The sequence below is a fragment of the Hemicordylus capensis genome, chromosome 4 (genome assembly GCF_027244095.1).
Source record: "Hemicordylus capensis ecotype Gifberg chromosome 4, rHemCap1.1.pri, whole genome shotgun sequence".
Lineage (NCBI taxonomy): Eukaryota > Metazoa > Chordata > Lepidosauria > Squamata > Cordylidae > Hemicordylus > Hemicordylus capensis.
Genome location: NC_069660.1, coordinates 228,963,384 through 228,982,102, shown reverse-complemented (window position 1 = coordinate 228,982,102; position 18,719 = coordinate 228,963,384). Strand labels below are relative to the sequence as shown.

The 18,719-nt window shown below is 41.4% G+C and overlaps 1 long non-coding RNA gene across 5 annotated transcripts in view; it reads right to left on the bottom strand.

Moving 5' to 3' along the window:
* Positions 1 to 18,719, bottom strand: part of LOC128352930 (uncharacterized) — a 74,349-nt gene that overhangs the window by 14,238 nt on the left and 41,392 nt on the right. For 2 of the 5 annotated variants that reach the window (XR_008320712.1, XR_008320711.1), the window contains one exon: positions 17,929 to 18,051. The exons of 2 other annotated variants lie outside the window; for them this stretch is intronic. This is a non-coding gene — a long non-coding RNA (uncharacterized LOC128352930). Of the gene's footprint in view, positions 1 to 11,054; positions 11,221 to 17,928; positions 18,052 to 18,719 lie in introns of those variants that run through there. One more of the 5 variants, XR_008320714.1, reaches the window with a different exon arrangement.

Below are 18,719 nucleotides of genomic sequence, written 5' to 3'. Positions count from 1 at the left end.
ATAGATATATGTGTGTGTGTTTCTATGTGTGTATAGCACAGGGAGTGGTCATGAATCTGGAAAAAATACCAGTCTGGGTCTCCTGTCTTAGAAAGAGTTTTTGTTTGTTTTTTGGTTTTAAATAACCCTTTTGTACAATAATCTAATAACAATAATCTACCCCTGCTAACTTGGCAAAGAGGCACCTTTTAACGTGGTGATTCTCTTTATTTAGCAGGGGGAGAGTAACTGGCCCTGTCCACCCCCAGCACAGTAATTCCAGTGACTGTTGCTGGGGTCTATCTTATGTTCCTTTTTAGATTGTGAGCCCTTTGGGGACAGAGTTTCATCTTATTTGTTTGTTATTTCTCCGTGTGGCCCTGAGCCATTTTTGGAAGGGCGGTATAGAAATCGAATGAGTGAATGAATGAATGAATAATCCCAGAAGTGCTATGTATAACGTATGTTGCATGTGTTTCAGTATTGCTAACAGTGTTTCCAACTCTGACTGAAGCTATTCCAGTAGATTTGTTCCAGTATTGTTTCCAATATATTTCATAATATCAAATTTCAGGATAGTTTTTTAGCAGTGACCTGGAAATCTGATATTAATTCCTGAAGAGTCCAGGTCAACCCAGGGGCATCTGCAAGTGGGCAAGGGAGGCAGTAACCACCAGCAGCAGCACCCAGATTGCAGATGCCCAAGTTGCTGAGCATTAGTGATTATGCTTTGGGGAGGGCTCATTTGATCTACAGACATGATTGATATCCTTTGAATATGTATATATCTGTAGGACCAATTATCTTATTACATAGGTGCCACAGAAGCAATTTCCTTGGAATCCCTTCTGGGATTTCAGGAGTACAGTCTTAAGAACATAAGAACAGCCTGGCTAGATCAGGCTCAAGGCCCATCTAGTCCAGCATGCTGTTTCACACAGTGGACCACCCGATGCCTTTGGGAAGCCCACAGGTCTTGCTGATGGGGTCTGAGAGCTAACGGCATGCTCTCTGTCCTGCTCCTGCTGTTGCTCCCCTGCAACTGGTATTTAGAGGCATCTTGCCTCTTAGGCTGGAGCTGGCCTACAGCCCTCAGACTAGTCGCCATTGATAGACTTGTCCTCTATGAATTTATCGAAGCCCTTCTTAAAGCCATTCAGGCTGGTGGCTGTCACCACAACTTGTGGCAGTGATTTTTATAATTATGTGATGTGTGAAAAAGTATTTTTGTTGGTCCCAAATTTCTTGGCAATTAGTTTCATGGGATGACCCCTTATTCTAGTGTTATGCGAGAGGGAGAAATTTTTTCTCTCTCCACACCATACATAATTTTATAGACCTCTATCATGTCACCCCTCGGTCATCTTTTTTCTAAATTAAAAAGCCCCAGGTGGTGTAGACTTGCCTCTTAAGGGAGGTTCTCTTGGCCCCTGACCATCTTGGTTGCCCTCTTCTGTACCTTCTCTAGTTCTATAATGTCCTTTTTAAGGTATGGTGACCAGAACCGTACACAGTACTCCAAATGTGTCCGCACCATAGATTTCTATAAGGGCATTTTGACATTAGCAGTTTTATTTTCAACCCCCTTCCTATTGATTCCAAGCATGGAATTTGCCCTTTTCACAGCTGCCACACATTGTATCTACCCTTTTAATGAACTGTCCACCACAACCGCAAGATCTCTCTCCTGGCCAGTCACCAACAGCTCAGACCCCGTCAGCGCATATGTGAAGCTGGGGTTTTTTGCCCCAACAGACAGCTAGATAGATATCTTCTTTATTTCAGTCATTGACCAGAAATATTTGCCCCAACATGCATCACTTTACGCTTGCTAACACTGAATTGCATCTGCTATTTTGTTTTTCACTCCCCCAGTTTGGAGAGATCCTTTTGGAACTCCTCACAATCTGTTTTGGATTTCACTACCCTAAATAGTTTGGTGTCATCTGCAAATCTGGCCACCTTGCTGCTTATCCTAACTTCTAGATCATTTATTAATAAATTAAAAAGCACTTGTCCCAGTACAGATACAAATACCAATATGAATATTTATATACTTATATTTATATAATACAGTTTCTGTGTTAGACTTACTTGGCGATTCTCTCCTCGCATATATACTGAATTTGATCACAGTATGGTGATTGCATATGGGGAAATTACTTGACTATCAAGCCAGAGTTTGCCAGTTTGAGTCCCTGCTGGTATGTTTCCCAGTCTATGGGAAACACCTATATCAGGCAGCAGCAATATAGGAAGATACTGAAAGGCATCATCTCATACTGTACGGGAGATGGCAATGGTAAACCCCTCCTGTATTCTACCAAAGACAGCCACAGGGCTCTGTGGCCGCCAGGAGTCGACACCAACTCAACAGCACACTTAACCTTTATGGTCACTGTTCCCTAAAAGTTCCATGACACTGAAATCTCACACCAGATCCTGTGCACCACTCTGGATTAAGTCCAGGTTTGCCTTCTCTCTGGTTGGTTCCTGAAACTGTTCTAGGGCACAGTCATTCAGTGTATCTATAAATTTGGCCTCGTTGTCATTACTTGAATGTGAATTAACCCAGTCTATGTGTGGGTAATTGAAGTCACCCATTATTGTGGCTTTGTCTTTTTTTGATGCCTCCCTGATTTCCTTTCCTGATTTCCTGTCACTGTCAGCATTTTGATCAGGAGGGTGATAGCACATTTCCTTTCAGACCTTGTTATTCATTCTTCATTCATATAACATGCATATATCAGCTCTATAGTATTCATGCAATTTCCCTATGACACATAGTCCTTTACAAATCCTGTTTAATGATGAGGACTTGAGACTGAGTTATTACAGCTTTCCCCAGGCTACCCAGTTAGACTGAAAGCAAGTATCCTTGGTCCACATTCATCAGATTACCCAGTCCACAGAACTGAGGTTGGATTAGTTAATGATCTGTTCAGTTTAGGGCAGGGCTACAGAACTTCAGCCTTCCATCATTCCCAAGCATAGTGGTCAATAATCAGGTATGATGGGAGTTGTAGTCCAACATCTGTAGGAGGGCCGAAGCTGTGCAACCATGGTTTAGGGGGAGACTAAATGGAACACTACTCTGATAAAGTATGATAATCTCTTGGTTCTACTCAAATCTCACATTTTTCCCTTGCAAAAGGGAAGGAACATTTGCAGTACACATTTGTGCAAGCATTCTTCACATTTCTCCAAAATGTGAGAAATATTGACAAAAGGAAAAAGATGGCATAATGTTGGGGAAATCCCCCCCTGACTCCAACATTAAACCCAGAGCCACCAACCCAGAAGTATATGGAATTCAGGCCTGTGTCTGATTCGATTTTATTAAGAGTTCAATTAAATGCCTGAACTCGAGGTGAACTGACACCCAGGTCTCATGACTGCCTCTGCTAACTGCTCTGTGAAAGAGGAGGCAATCCAGCATTGTATTGTGAAATGGGCACTCACAGAAACACAAGGGCTAGGCCTGAGCTATCAATATGCTAAAATGTAACTCATATCAGATAATGTCTGTGGAAGAGGCCAGAGGCTGAGCTCCCCTTTCCTGTTGCAAGAAGTCTATGTTAATCCTTGTCAATGATGGCTCTGCTCTGCCCAAAGGGGATACTCAACTGCTGTCTATAGAAATTGCACTCTAGGAAAACCCCTGTAGATTTAGTCCTTTTACTAACACCTTTGAACACCTTCTGGAACCAAGCCCCAAATCTGGGGACAAGAGAAGATGCCCATTTGCAGCTCAGAGATGCAGATTTGCTTTGGGCAAAATTAGAATGTCTCTCCCCTAAGTAGCAGCTTACAGAAGACGGGATGCAGATCTCCCTGGACCTAGCTAATGTTCTGAATAATTAAAAGACAAGATCCAGAAGGTAACAGCAAATTGTCACCCTTTGGGGGACCCAGGAAGGGTGAGGATATTTTGAATAGACTCTATGAAGATCAAAGGAAGATACAACTATAAAGAATGAAGCTTGCTGGACAGAGTCAGCAATCTTTTGCCTACAAGCAAGACTTGCTCATGAGCAATCCAAGGGTTTGCTGCCCAAGCCACAGGGCTAGAGGCAGGAACTCTTTCCAGGGAGAAGGGACTGTTTCTGACTTCTGCTGCACAGTGAAAAGTCAAGACTTCCCCAGCCATGGTGCTCTCACTCTCAGCCTTGCTCTGTGCAAACTGCCTGCTTGTCCATTGCTCTCAAGCTCCTGTTTCCAGCTACAGCCTCTCTCTTTCAGCTGAAAGCCCCACCGCTCTCAAGCCTCTGACCCTGGTAATATGCTGCTACACAAGCCTTGGATCCCTCTTCCTTCTTCCCTACTAATCACTGCCATCCCTCTCCTAAGCCCTCCCTTCTTCCTTCTTTCTCTGCTTCTCTCTAAATGTTTTATTAGGATTTGTTAGATTGTTAGCTAACTGTAATTACTGATTGCACACACATACGTTAGTTAGGCACATTACACTACACTTTGAATCAGAAACATGTTTTTAATGTGGATTATTTTATCCTGATGAGCAACTTTCTATAATAAAGCCCATTGAACTTTCTGAGTATGTCTCTCTCTGTCTCTGTTTGCACGCCCAGATCCTACATGGTCACCATCTCCAAGAACCAGTTCAGTTTGTGTATGATGTGACTTTGCCTCTTTCCCTCTGAGCATGTACAGAGTGCGAAATCAGGTGTAGTTCACAATAATCAAAATTTAAATAAAGAAATAATACTTAAGAAAATACTTCTTTTTAAAATGACATGAACATTAAAACTACCTTTAAAAAAAGGCAATATGAAAAGGTTTGTATGAAAGCATAATCTAGACTTCTGCATTGGAGAGACTGCTCTTTTAGAAGCATTTGGCACATGTTCCCATATGGAAATTAAATGTGCACAATAATTGTCAATAATACACAATGCCAGATTAAAGCAGCTGTATTACCTCCTATTATTGTCAAATATGATGCATTTTACAGCATTGCCTCTTGTCCCAAAAAACATGTCAAGCCTTTATTAAATTACAGATTACAGTCTGTAGGGAATACCCAAACTGTATTAAGGCCAAAGTTTAATGAAACCGTATAATTTACGTTTCATCACCTCACAAACATCTTTCTTACAGAATTGCAAGATGTTTACTTGTTAATTACATAATTCTCCTGCTGACACTAATGGGAATGTGTTTGGCATAAAGTACCCTTTATTATGTAAAGTATCATATATCAGAGTGCCTTACATTATGTAAAGGTTTTGGGTCTACCCAGCCTAATAGCTCTAGGCAGCTCACATTTTGCTCTTTTCTTAGGCTCAGTTCGTTCAGTTATTGTACCAGGACTCTGGTTTTTCCTATGGCTTCCTGGAACCAATGGAACCAGTGGCCTAGCCAGTGGATCAGCAGAGCATGTTCCACCCTGCTGGCATCCCCTGCGCATGCCTGTGATGTCTGCTGCACATGCCAGTTATATCCATGCATGTGACAGCATGTGCAGAGGGGGCGTGGCCCAATCACTGGAGGGCCTGCCCTAGCCATGCCCATGTGTCTGTGATGTCACACACAAAAGGGGTGTGGCCCAGGCTCCGGAGAGCTGGTGCGTGCTCTCCAAAGTTAATTTCCAGTCAGCATTTGCTGGCTGGCTGCATTTATTTGCCTTCCTTTCCCTCCAGCGAGGGAGAGAAAGGGAAATAAATGCACCCAGCCAGCAAACACTGTCTAGGAAAGTGATCCGGAGGGTTGGGGCAGGCCCTCCAGTGATCAGGCCATGCCCCTTTGCACATGAAAAGTCCATTGTACCCTTGGTTCTGTGTTACAGACGAATAAGATAGCAATGTTCCAAAGATCCTCCATCCAGTAATCTTCAAGACTGTTTTGAACCTCATTCACTTACTTCTAAATCTAGCATACTCTCCATCCTGCATGCTTTTCTTTTAAGGCAACTGAAGACATCGTAAAGGACAGATTGCTGCACAGAGTACAAAATCACTGATTGATTGATTGATTGATTGATTAAGTGCCATCAAGTCAGTGTTGACTCTTAGCGATCACATAGATAGAGTCTCTCCAGAACAATCTGTCTTCGACTTGGCCTTTAAGGTCTCTCTGAAGTGCATTCATTGCTGTAATTGAGTCCATCCACCTTGCTGCTGGTTGTCCTCTTCTTCTCTTTCCTTCAACTTTCCCCAGCATTATGGACTTCTCAAGGGAGCTGGATCTTCGCACTATGTGTCCAAAGTATGATATTTTGAGCCTGGACATTTGTGCCTTGAGTGAATCACTAGCCATTACATGGCTGCTAACTTGGCAAAGAGGCACCTTTTAATGTGGTGACTCTCTTTATTTTGCAGGGGAAGAGTAACTGGCCCTATCCACCCCCAGCACAGTACCTCCAGTGACTGTTGCTGTTGTCTATCTTATTTTTCTTTTAGATTGTGAGCCCTTTGGGACATGGATCCATCTTACTTACTTACTTACTTACTTATTCTTTCTTTCTTTCTTTCTTTCTTTCTTTCTTTCTTTCTTTCTTTCTTTCTTTCTTTCTTTCTTTCTTTCTTTCTTTCTCTCTCTGTGTAAACTGCCCTGAGCCATTTTTGGAAGGGTGGTATAGAAATCGAATAATAATAATATTGCATTGCACATTATGAATACCTGTAAACATCAGCATGTAGAGTATTGTTTGCTCTTCTTCATAAAAAATAAGAAGCATTGCATATTCAAGTCTCTTTTTGAACTCTACCATGGCAATGAATATGTCTACATAAGGTAAATGTACAAAGTGTAAAGAACATTCTCTTTTATAGTCAAATCACTGAAATCTCTTTCTCACTGAGAGAGAGAGGGAGGGAGGGAGGGGAGGGGAGGGCTGTAACAGTAGGTCAGAGAGTTGTTATGCTATTACTGTATATGATAGCTTTTAGGCTAGTGCCTGCATTCTTTCAGAAGTTGTATAACCCATGTCAACCTAACAACTGGGTCCCATACTGTTGAGGCTTTGTACGTTGTACTAAGGAAGACATATGATCTCCTGTCTGTCAACCACAGAGCTTTGCCCTAATCTTAAAAAGCAAACCAACTGAAAGGTCCCAGTGAAGCACTACAATGCCAGGCTGTCACTGCTATCACTGTTAGTACTGCACTACTGTTTAACATTTATTTACTATCAAGATTGTTTTAGTTACTGTATGGAACACAAAAGGTTTCAGGTTCCTGCTCACAGTATTTACAATCTGTTAGGTTGACTTCTCCCCACAGATCTTTAACCAGAGCAATTTTTTGGTGTGATGAATGATACATATAACATTTTTCTCTTCCACCTCATATTAGAACATTAGTTAGAACTTATGATGAAATAATTCAGATCAGCCTTGGAAAATTTTGGGTTGTTAGGAGAAGTCAGTGGGGTCCCCCAGGAATCTCCTGTGGTCCCGTTAACTGAGCAAAGAGGCACCTTTTAAAAGTGGTAGTTCTCTATTTAGCAGGTGATCAGCAACTGGCCCTATCCATCCCCAGCACAATACCCCTCCAGTGACTGTTGCTGATGACTATCTTATGTTTCTTTTTAGATTGTGAGCCCTTTGGGGACAGGGATCCATCTTTCTATGTAAACTGCTTTGGGAACTTTTGTTGAAAAGTGGTATATAAATATTTTTAGGCATCATTATCAGGTTGGTGGAATGAAATGTGGCAAGTTCCCCTGAGCATGAAATTTCTCCCATGAAATTAGAGAGAATTTTTGGAGGAAGTGGAGCTCACACTTCTTTTTTACAGGAAATGCCACACCATCGTTTAATAAGCCCATATTCTCCTTCTCCTATATTTATATAAGCTTTTATCCAGGGCATCTCTCTTTCCCAAACAATAAGCTTCATGCATGAGAGGAGTCAATACTCCTAGTTCCATGGAGAGGGTAAAGACTTGTACAAACTCCTTTTAAAATCTGTGATCACTGGCAGCAGCTTTCCACCCAGTGTTTATTTCTCTGTGTGCTGAGATATGACAATAGCTACAGTTTACCATACATCTGAAACCATATTAAAGGCTAAAGATCAAATCATTGATGTTCTAATGAATCATCCTCTCTCCTAAATTGTCATTAGGTTCATTGAACTTAGACTAATAAACGTTTGTTAAAATAGCATAGGAAACATCAGTCAAATGATAAATAAATAATACAGTCCAGCCTTTTCTGTCTTAACTCTATATTCGCTTCATGATTTTAATCACAATGCTTCTGGACTGGAAACTTTGATTTGTGGGCACCTGAATGGCTGGTGACAGCAAGGAATTCTCCTTAGTTATGAATGCAGGTAATAGATATTTACTGCTTGATATTACACACATAAAATTTTCATATTTGCACATTTCGTGAATATAAAATAGAAGACTTTAATATCAGAATGATGTAGAACAATGCCAGTGACATTACATCTAAAGAGTTGAATATATAAACAAAGCTTTAAACTGCCATCCTCAAAAAGGTGGAGTGTAAGGGTAATCTTTCTTTCAATTAAATATGAATACCCTGAACAAGTGTACTGTGTACAGACCCACAATATCTAATACAGAAGCATCTTCACAACCCATGGTTTGTGAATGTCATTCAGCAGTGAGGGTCAGATCTCCTCTGATGCTGCAGTGGGACTGGGCAGAAAGAGACACATGGCCCCATTGTCTGCCATGGGTTTCATTTTTAAATGCCACAGAGGGATGAGGCAATTTTAGGTTGAAACAGGATGTCACAACCAATCACCTACAAAGCAAATAGTTTTACGTAAGAAATTGCAATGTCTACCCTTTCTTCTCTACATTCCTTCTTTAAGCAGTTTGTTCACAGTACAGTTCTTATAGCTGATGTTTTCTTTCTTGCTCTGATCTGTGGCGGAGTGTTGGGTTGTCTACTGGCAATGGTGATTCCACATTGATATTTTTAATCCAAATTCTACCCCATAACTCTTCTTATGTAGGAAAGAGTTAAAATTGGACACATTTCTTTTATTGGCACACACACTATCCACGGCTATATGAGGTACTGTACTGAGTAGATACACAAAACTTAGCAGAGTGGATTGTCCTGTAACACAAGTGGCAGAAACGTTTGCCTTCCCAGTGAAGCTTGCAACTTGGTTCTTGGTTACATGAAAAGCCACTGAACTCATAATAATACACAGACATGCTTATCCATAAAGTAGTTGCTAGTATGCATGTTGACTGCTCCGACTGGATTTGCATATAAGGGTTCTAAGATACCCTTCTGGGAATGGAACAACTGGGTGCAAAGAGGAAGGAGCAATTCTCAGTGCTGCCATTTGTTTTTCCAAGATTTAATTGCACATGCACAATCTTACACACACACACACACACACACACGGGATGTGCGAATCGCTTCGTGACTGAATCGATTTTACTCGAATCCGGTTGATTTGAGTGATTTGACCTCAAATGGGGGCACTGACCAGATTCAAGATAGAACTGAATTACCCCAGAATTCGAGTTGCCATTTTGTCCCCACAGTGTCAGCCCTCTGAATGTCTCTGTCACAACTGCATAGTTTGTGATGGTGTCATCCTTGCCAATTCAAGATGGCAGATGCATGTACGTTTGAGGTGGATGTTGGCTAACATGGTTCCTTTGCACTGTCTCACGATTGGCTGGCGATCTCCCTTGCTTCTTGGTGAGGATTCTCAGTTTGAAATAACTTCTTCATAGATATTCCCTATTTGGATTCTTTGGTTACATGTGTGGATTCTCAGTTATGAAACAACTTCTTCATAGGGAATATCCATGAAGAAATTATTTCAAACCAAGAACCCACAACACATACAAATTCCTAAAAATTAACCCCCTTGCCCAATTCCTTTGCGGGGTTAGGTGGTAGTTGGCACCCATTAGGACCTACCACCCAAACCACTTTGGTGCCCCCTTGCCCTTAAAAATTAGGCTGAATCAAATCAAATTTGAATCAAATCAAATCCAAATTGAATCGACACCAGATTCGAGGCCACAGATTCAAGCTTGAATCAAATCACATCTATTCATGCACATCCCTAACACACACACACACACACACACACACACACGTCACATTTTATACTGATCTTTCTGTACATGAGTACAACATAGAACAGGAGAAGCACTGTTCCACGTTGAGTCAATGGCCATAATTTCATGTATTTACTATCAAGGCTGTTATTTTCAAACCATATATTCTGAAGATGGTAAGAACACTTGGGAAAAGAGGCACCTTGCAAAGTGGTGACACTCACATTAAGGATGGGATGAGCAAATGGCCCTCCAGTGGCTGTTGCTGGTGTTTCTTTTTAAACTGTGAGCCCTTTGTGGACCGGGAACCATTTTTCCTTATTCTTTTTCTATGTAAACTGATTTGAACTGTGTATGCATGTGTGCGTGCATGTGTGTGTCCCTATCAACTTTGCAATGCCTGGACTGATTTGGACCAAATTTGGTACAACTGTAGGAACACATAGGGACACCTCAACATTGCAGTTTGTGATGATGCCATTCACCCCAATTTAAGATGGTGGACACATGGAAATTTGACGTCCAAGTAGGCTAACTTGTGAACCACATTACTGATTTGAACCAAATTTGATACCATTGTAGGGACACATAGGGACACTTCAATGGCATAGATGGTGTTGATATCATCCACCCCAATACAAGATGGTGGACATGTGAATGTTTGAGGCAGAAGTGGGAATCGATTTGAACCAAATTTAATAAATTTATAGGGAGACACAAGGACACCACAGTGGTATAGTTTGTGATGACATCATGCACCCCAATTCAAGATGGCAGATGTGTGAACGATTGAGGTGCAAGTGGGCTAACCTGTGAATAGCCCCACCGATTTGGTTCAGGTTTGGTACAGTTGTAGGGACACTTAGGGACACCTCAATGGCGTAGTTTGTGATGATGTCATCCACCCCAATTCAAGATGGCACATGCATGAACATTTGAGGTGCAAGTGGGCTAACGTGTGAAGATGGTAATTATTCATAAAGATTATAATCATATTAGGAAAGAAGGCAGATTGGTTCTTACCAGAGCTTCTTCTTGTTGTTGTTTTCAAAAGAGGTATATAAATCATAGTAGTAGTAATAATAAATAACAATAATAATGTTGTTGTTGGTGATGATGATTATATCCCATCATATGATGAAGTTGCAACCATACAGTTGTGGAGCAATGGAAGAGGGTCAATATACGTTATGATTGTGAATTGGTACACATCTGGAAAAATGCAGCAACTGCTTTAGTCCATAAGCTCAACACTTCTTGGACCCCACCCTTACTAATACCCCATTTCATGTAGGTCTAAGATATTGTGGCTGACATCCTGATTAATGCAGTGAGGAGTGTCTTCACAGTGGCAGGCTTATCTTAATGCAGCTATAGAGCTTCCCCATTGCCCCAGGACCCTTAGGGAATATTTTTGGAAGGTATGGAGCATTTCCAGAGGTAAAGATTGCTGAAAATCCCAAACACACCCAGACATGTGGGCAGAGGAGTATCTAGGGTATGGCAGCCGGGGCACGTGCCCTGGGTGCCACTTGAAGGGGGCCGCCAGTGCCATGCTGCTCTCTCTCTCTCTCTCTCTCTCTCTCTCTCTCTCTATATATATATATGTGTGTATATATATATATATATATATATATATATATATATATATATATATACACACACAGTGGTCCCTCGACTTACGAACTACTTGACATAAGCATTTTTCGAGTTACAAACGGCAGTTTTAGATCCGGTTTTAGATGCGGTTTTTTCGACTTACAAATTTTTAGATGGGGTTTCCTCGACTTACGAATTTTACATGCGGTTTCCTTGACTTGCCTGCCTGTTTACTGCCTGTTTATTCTTGAAAAGAAATGTTCCTGTGCAGTTTGCAAGCCTTACTGGGGGTCTGGGTCTTTTTTCTAGGCTCCGGAACGCATTAATCCGTTCCCAATGCATTCCTATGGGAAACCGCTTTTCGACTTACGAACTTTTCGACTTACAAATGTGCATTCGGAACGGATTAATTTCGTAAGTAGAGGGACCACTGTATATATATATCCCCTTTGGGGGGCTTCCTAAAGGCCATGGTGGTGGGGGTCTGTAAAGGATCCCCCTCCCCTGCAAACCTCTTAATTTACTGCCACAGCCCGTCCCAGGCTGATTTCTGGGCACACATGCTCAAAATGAGGCCTTGCCAGGCTCTTCAAGGCCTAGGGCTTCACAGGGACCATTTTAGCATGTGCACCAGCCATTTTGTTTTTGGTGGCTATTTTTTAAAAAAGTTTACTGCTGTATTCTGTGCTGATTTTGTGTGGGAGGTGGGCTTGTTTTTGTATTTCCCTTCTAAGTTATTTTTACCCACCTTACTGGAACAAAGCAGTTTTTATTCTAAGTTTGCGTCAGATGTTTGGACAGGGGCGCAATTTCAGTGCTTGCCCAGGGCGCTATTTTCCATAGATACGCCTCTGGCAGTGAGGAAGCTTTCTGCAGCATGGACACATCTTCCTGGCATGGCCAACCTGCACTAGTCAGGATGTCAAGCAATGACTACAAACAACGTTTTTGCAGTAAGAGACATGATCATGAAATCCAGCAATATGGAGCCTCACTCAAGGTTAGGGATGCGGATAGAAAATTCCAGGAGGAACTCCTCACAATCTTTTTTTTTTTTGGTAGGGGAGGAGAGACATTTTGGGTTATTAGCTTTGGAGGGGATCAATACAATGAGAGGGACTCCTCAAATGCTTAGGTTCTGCATCCCTGCTAAGGGTGAGTGTACATTTGACCCAAACTACTATTTTTATTTTACATTAAAAGGTAATGTACGACTTTGTTTATTGCTTAATTTTTGCCAAATGTGCAAATATAATACAGGGAAATAGCTTTTATCTATAGTCTACAAATATTACAATTAACATGGGGGCAATGGGGGATCCTTATGTCTACCCATGTCATGGATTAGGAACTGAACTCAAAGACATTTTGGTTCATCATGTGCCTTCTATGTGTACTTAAATTCATTCTAATAAACCAGCATAGCTCTGCTTTACACTGGCATCATATTTTATTGGGTATTCTGCTATAAACTATGCAGAAGTCCTGTAATAAAATGATAAATAAAATAAAGCGATAAATAGACGAGCCACCAGGTATGTCTGAAGACAAATAAGCCAATGATGTGGCATGCTTTCTTTGCAAACGACTCCTCTCCTGAGGACAGTATACCATCCCTCTTCCTCAGTTTCTGTGCTTTCCTTCCCACTCATCTGCCCATCAGCTTCTGCTTTTATTATCTGTTGCTCTCTAATTTAGACTGGAAGATCCTTAGGGCATGGACCTTGTAATACTCCATGTCTTTAAAGTGCCATGCTTTACCTCTAGCACGAAATAAATAATAATAGGATCTGCCGAGTCAATTTAGCAGCCATCTCAATTTGCGCCCCATGTTTTTCATAGCACACAGCACATTTCTTTCCTGCGCTTGCTGACAACAGAGGGGAATGAATATAAATCCCTGTCTCTCAGCCTTGCGCTGAAGCAAACTTGCTCATTACAGTCCCTGTTGGCAGCTAGCTTAGGCCAGTCTAGTTAAATCAACTTTTGCCGCTTTCCCCTGCAGTCAAGTCAGCTGGGCTGATTTCTCTAGATGACCATTTGCGGTTCTTTCTATGCTCATCTATTACTAAAGAGCTTTGGCTTGGAAAAACCAGAAGGGCTTCCAGCAACATCTGCCATTGCACAAGACAGTTTGAAAAGCATGTTCAAGTGAAAATGAAATCTGTCAGTTTCTCACTCTCTTAGTTTGAAACATATGTACATGGAGAAAGATTTCAAGGAATCTCAAGGGTGGATCTCAAGGGTGGAGCTATAGCCCTGTTCAGGGCTTCAAAAGTAAAGCCGGTGAATGCAAGTACAGAGCCCAAAGCGGGTCTGGAAATCTTGTCCCCAGCACTTTCAAGCATCCCCCTGCCAGGGGCTACATGCTTAGGGCATTGATCTGAAGAGGTCAATGAGCTCACTAAGCATGTTCATGCCCACTTCCATGATCAGCAGGCAGGGGCATTCCACATTGGTCTTAGTCTAATGCTCTATCCAGTATACCTTTTTGCCAGTAATTGGCGGGTTTTTTAGAGTCTCTAATGACCAGCCAGACAAAGCTGATGGACTGTGTTGAGGGTGCTCACAAGTTGTGTAGGCCTGACTTAATTTCATTTATTTCATGGCATGTATAAGTAATATATCTCATTTGCTGCTATTAAAGCTTATTCTCAGTTATGCCAAGTATAGAACTTCAAAAATGCAGAGCAGCCCTTATCCCTTCAAGCAAAATTCAGTGAAGCCCATCACTTCTCCTTAGAATACCCTGGGCCCTTTGACATTTGGGTGCATGACAGGTTGGCAGTAGAGAAGAGAGATTTCAGATTCGTAGGCTAAAATTTAGTATGTCACACTTGGCACAAATTGGATGTGGCAGCTTTTTCCAAACTTCTGGTAAAAGAAGTGATTTCTCTTGTTGAATCACTACAAAGCATGTACACTGCCTCAGCCTACAAATACTAGATGCATATCACAGGTCGTAGCCCATGATCCAGTAGCTGAAAATAGCAAGGGTGGCTGGGACTTTCTAATTGTCAGTTGTGAAATAACTTCTCTTCATGATTATTTCCCTTTCTTACACAACAATGTTCTTTATGCCTCTAACTCCCTCCAAGAATATTTATAAGGTGCCACCTGCTTTTCTCCTTTAAATCCACCCATGCAAAACACCATTATTATGATAGCTTTCCTTTAATCCCCAGTTGAAATAAACTTAAAACATGTAACAACACTTTCTCACATTCTTACCTGGCTTTCCCCATCCCTCTCTTCCACATATTACCCTTGCTTATTCCTTCGCTCTACTCTCTTCCTTCCGTTGACTCCCCCAATATCAACATTTTGACTGTGAGCTCCTTGGTGGCAAGGAACAGTTTTGTTTTGTTTATATTTCCTTGTGGCTGATACTTTGATGATATTACATGTATGAATGTATGTATGGTTAAATAAAACAGTCAATAAATCAGTTCAATCAATCAATCAACCAATCAAATCGTCTGTGAACAGCAATGTACAGGGAAGTTCCATGTGGTTTATTTTTACTTCTAAAAATGTTTACCCTGCTTTTCCATTTAAAAGAAAATGCCCAAATTTAAAATACACCACACAGATCAAAACATCAACACCAATAAGCCATTACAGCACATACTCTTAGGAAGCTGCCTTATACTATTGGTCAGACCATAGGTCCATCTAGCTCAGTACTGTCTACACATACTGGCAGTGGCTTCTCCAAGGTTGCAGGCAGGAATCTCTCTCAGTCCTATCTTGGAGATGCCAGGGAGAGAACTTGGAACCTTCTGCATGCAAGCATGCAGTTACTCTTCCCAGAGCGGCCCCATCCCCTAAGGGGAATATCTTACAGTGCTCACGAAGGAAGTATGTTCCTTTCAAAAGCAAACCAGGGCAGACCCTGCTTAGCAAAGGGGACAATTCATGCTTACTACCATGTAGGCAGTTTGTATTCACTAACTTATAATTCACTTATAATCCTACATTATAGATGAGATCTACCTCCAGTACGGATCGAAGCCTGGAGTTAAGAGTCAGATAGTATTAGATGGGTCACTTTTCCGGAAAAAAGAAACCCAACAAGACTTCTTAAAATATACTGGCTGACATCCTGGCTAATAAAGCACCAGTGCAACAAATTTGCTAATGTGTGTCTGAGGCAAATTTTACACAGTGATCCAGTGGTGGGGTGAAATTTCAACAACCTCCCGTCCTCTGTGTAACTTAAATATATATTCCTGAAATCTGTGTTACCCTCAGCCAGTGGTGGCCGGTGAGGGCAGCACTCAAGGAGGTTGGGTGGCGAACATGCACAGAGGCTGGGTAAGTGCTGGAGCTGTGGCAGCCGTCGGTTGGGATGCTAGGCGAGGCGCCGCTGCTTGTGGTGGCTTGCAGGTGCCAGTGGTACTGCTGGTAATTACAATTTTAAGGTACCTCTCACTGCCGCCCCCAGCGCCACCCTCACCGGTCACCACTGCCCTCAGCAACATCTTTTTCAATGCCATAGAATGCTTCCTGGGGAAGAACTTCGAAGAAGTTGTCAAAATTTGCCCACACCACTGGAACAACATTAGAGGTGAGTTAGTTGAACTTTTCAGAAGCACTGGTGCATTTCCCATTGGACCGATCTTCATTAGGCAGGATGGCAGCCTCTGCTTTTTGGCAATTTAATCTTGGTTATATACAAGAGCAGGGCTTTGATGCTTTCTGTGACTCTTGTGATTCCCCTACTGAATCCAAATATGGCGCTCCTGCCCATATCATACAGTTACAGGTCTAGAAAACTGGATGGATCTCAAGTTCACAGACTCTGTCTGGCCCACAGAACATATCAACCATTAATGTTAGTCCTGAAGATAAAATTCTATCCTGTGTAATGAGAAATGTACATACGGAACTCGTTGTGGCAAGTCTTAATGAGCACTGTAGTATCTGTCATCCCTGAAGAATAGGGGAACAGGAATCTGCTTGAAACCCACAAGTCTCTTGAGATTAAGAGTGCTCAATAACTTACTAAGCTTCAGCAATTTATTATTTTGGAAAGTACTCCATGACATGACATGATTAAATTATTCAGTCAATAATGCAGAGTTAGCTTTTGTCATGAATGCATCTGATGATATAAAAATACTCAGTGACCAATTTATCATATTGCTTACCACTGGATACATTGCAGCTGTTGTCACTGACCCATTTCCCTTTAGCTTTAAGAGTACTAATTAATGCATGGCTGTTATGCATTAACAGCAATAAAAGTGCATAAGTTAGTTGACAAATTTAGAAAGCAATTGAATAGGCATTTACTAATGACATGTTACGGTGTTTCTCAATCATCACAGGACGTCATTTACGAATATGTGAACTGCCATACCGGAAGAAATGAATGGTCCAACTAATTAAAATCCATCTTCTGATGACTGCCAATGCAGCTGGACTAGGAGGTAATGTGTGTGGCAATACAGGGGGAAATTACTTCCTGTACTAATAAAATTATAACATTATGCTGTAAAGGAGAAAGCTCAACAGTTCTTCAAATTTTGGACCAGCTTACTGAAGGAGAGTGTGGAAGATATTTCAATAGATCTTGTCAGTGTCCTGGTTTGCATAAATAAAGGACACTCATAGTTTAAAAAAAGGGAAAGCAGTTACTTCTGCTTGGTTGGAAACAAATAGTAAGGACAATTTGTATGTTTATATCAACATAGGGAAATGGGAAGCAGCCTTATACTGAGTCAGACCACTGGTCCATCTAGCTCAGTACTGTCCACATAGCGGCTTCTCCAAAGGTGCAGGCAGGAGTCTCTCTCAGCTTGATCTTGGAGATGCCATGGAGAGAACTTGGAAACTTTTGCATGCAAGTATGCGGGTGCCTCTTGCAGGTGGCCCCCTCCCCTAAAAGGAGTATCTTACAGTGGTCACACATATAATCTCCAATTCAAATACAAACCAGGGCAGATCCTGCTTAGTAAAGGGGCAATTCATGCTTACTACCACAAGACCAGTAGCAGACCCTTGGTTGAAAGCAAGGGTCTTGAAAATGGCAGGGCCTGAGTGCCAATTAACATGTTACAGCAGGACAGGCGTGGATCCAGCAGGAAATAATGGGGGAGGGGGCAATCAATTGCGTTCCTCAATCAGTCATGAAACTCTCTGTGGGACTTTAGCTCAGACTTTCTCTCTCCTCCAAACCTGCCTCCCAGGATTGTTGTGAGGCTAAAAAAGTGGAGAGGAAGATCAAGTACACTACCATGACCTCTTTGGAGGAAGAACAGGATGTGTGTCATTATAATAGTAATAGTAATAATAATAAATAAAAATACAAGTTACCTGTAGCCAAAGATTGGTGGGACCATAAAATTGAAAAAGTTGTCGAAAATGAAGATGCAAAAATATTATGGGACTTCCGACTACAAACAGACAAACATCTGCCACACAATACACCAGATATAACTGTAGTCGAGAAGAAAGGAAAACAAGTTAAAATAATTGACATAGCAATACCAGGGGATAGCAGAACAGAATGGTGCCCTAGGTGCAATTCCAGAACAACTTGAAGAGCACCTCAACACCATAGGGGCCACAGAAATCACCATCAGCCAATTACAAAAAGCAACTTTACTGGGAACAGCCTATATTCTGCAACTATATCTATAATAATAACAGCAACAACATTGATAATAACATTCAGCCATGCCAGGTCCTTGGGAAGGACTCAATGTCTGGATTAAAAAAAACAGTCAATAACACCTGTCTGACTGTGTAAACAATAATAATAATAGTGTGTGTACTGACATTTAGCAACATGCATTCCAATCCTAAGCACGTAAACTCAGAAGCAAATTCAAATAGCATTTTTTACACCTATCACAGCACCAAGCAATCCAGTTTGATCTACATTTCATTTAAGCATAAATCATATGCAACTATAGTGTATATCTATATACTACAGTATATATACAATGTATAGTGCGTGTCTACACACTTGATTTGATTTCAAATAGGACAGGATAATATCATATATGGAGTTACCCAAATTTTGTAGAATTTAAAGACAACCAATCATTTCATGGGCAAGGGAGTTTTAAAAATGAGTTCCTTGTGATCTGATTTGCAAAGCC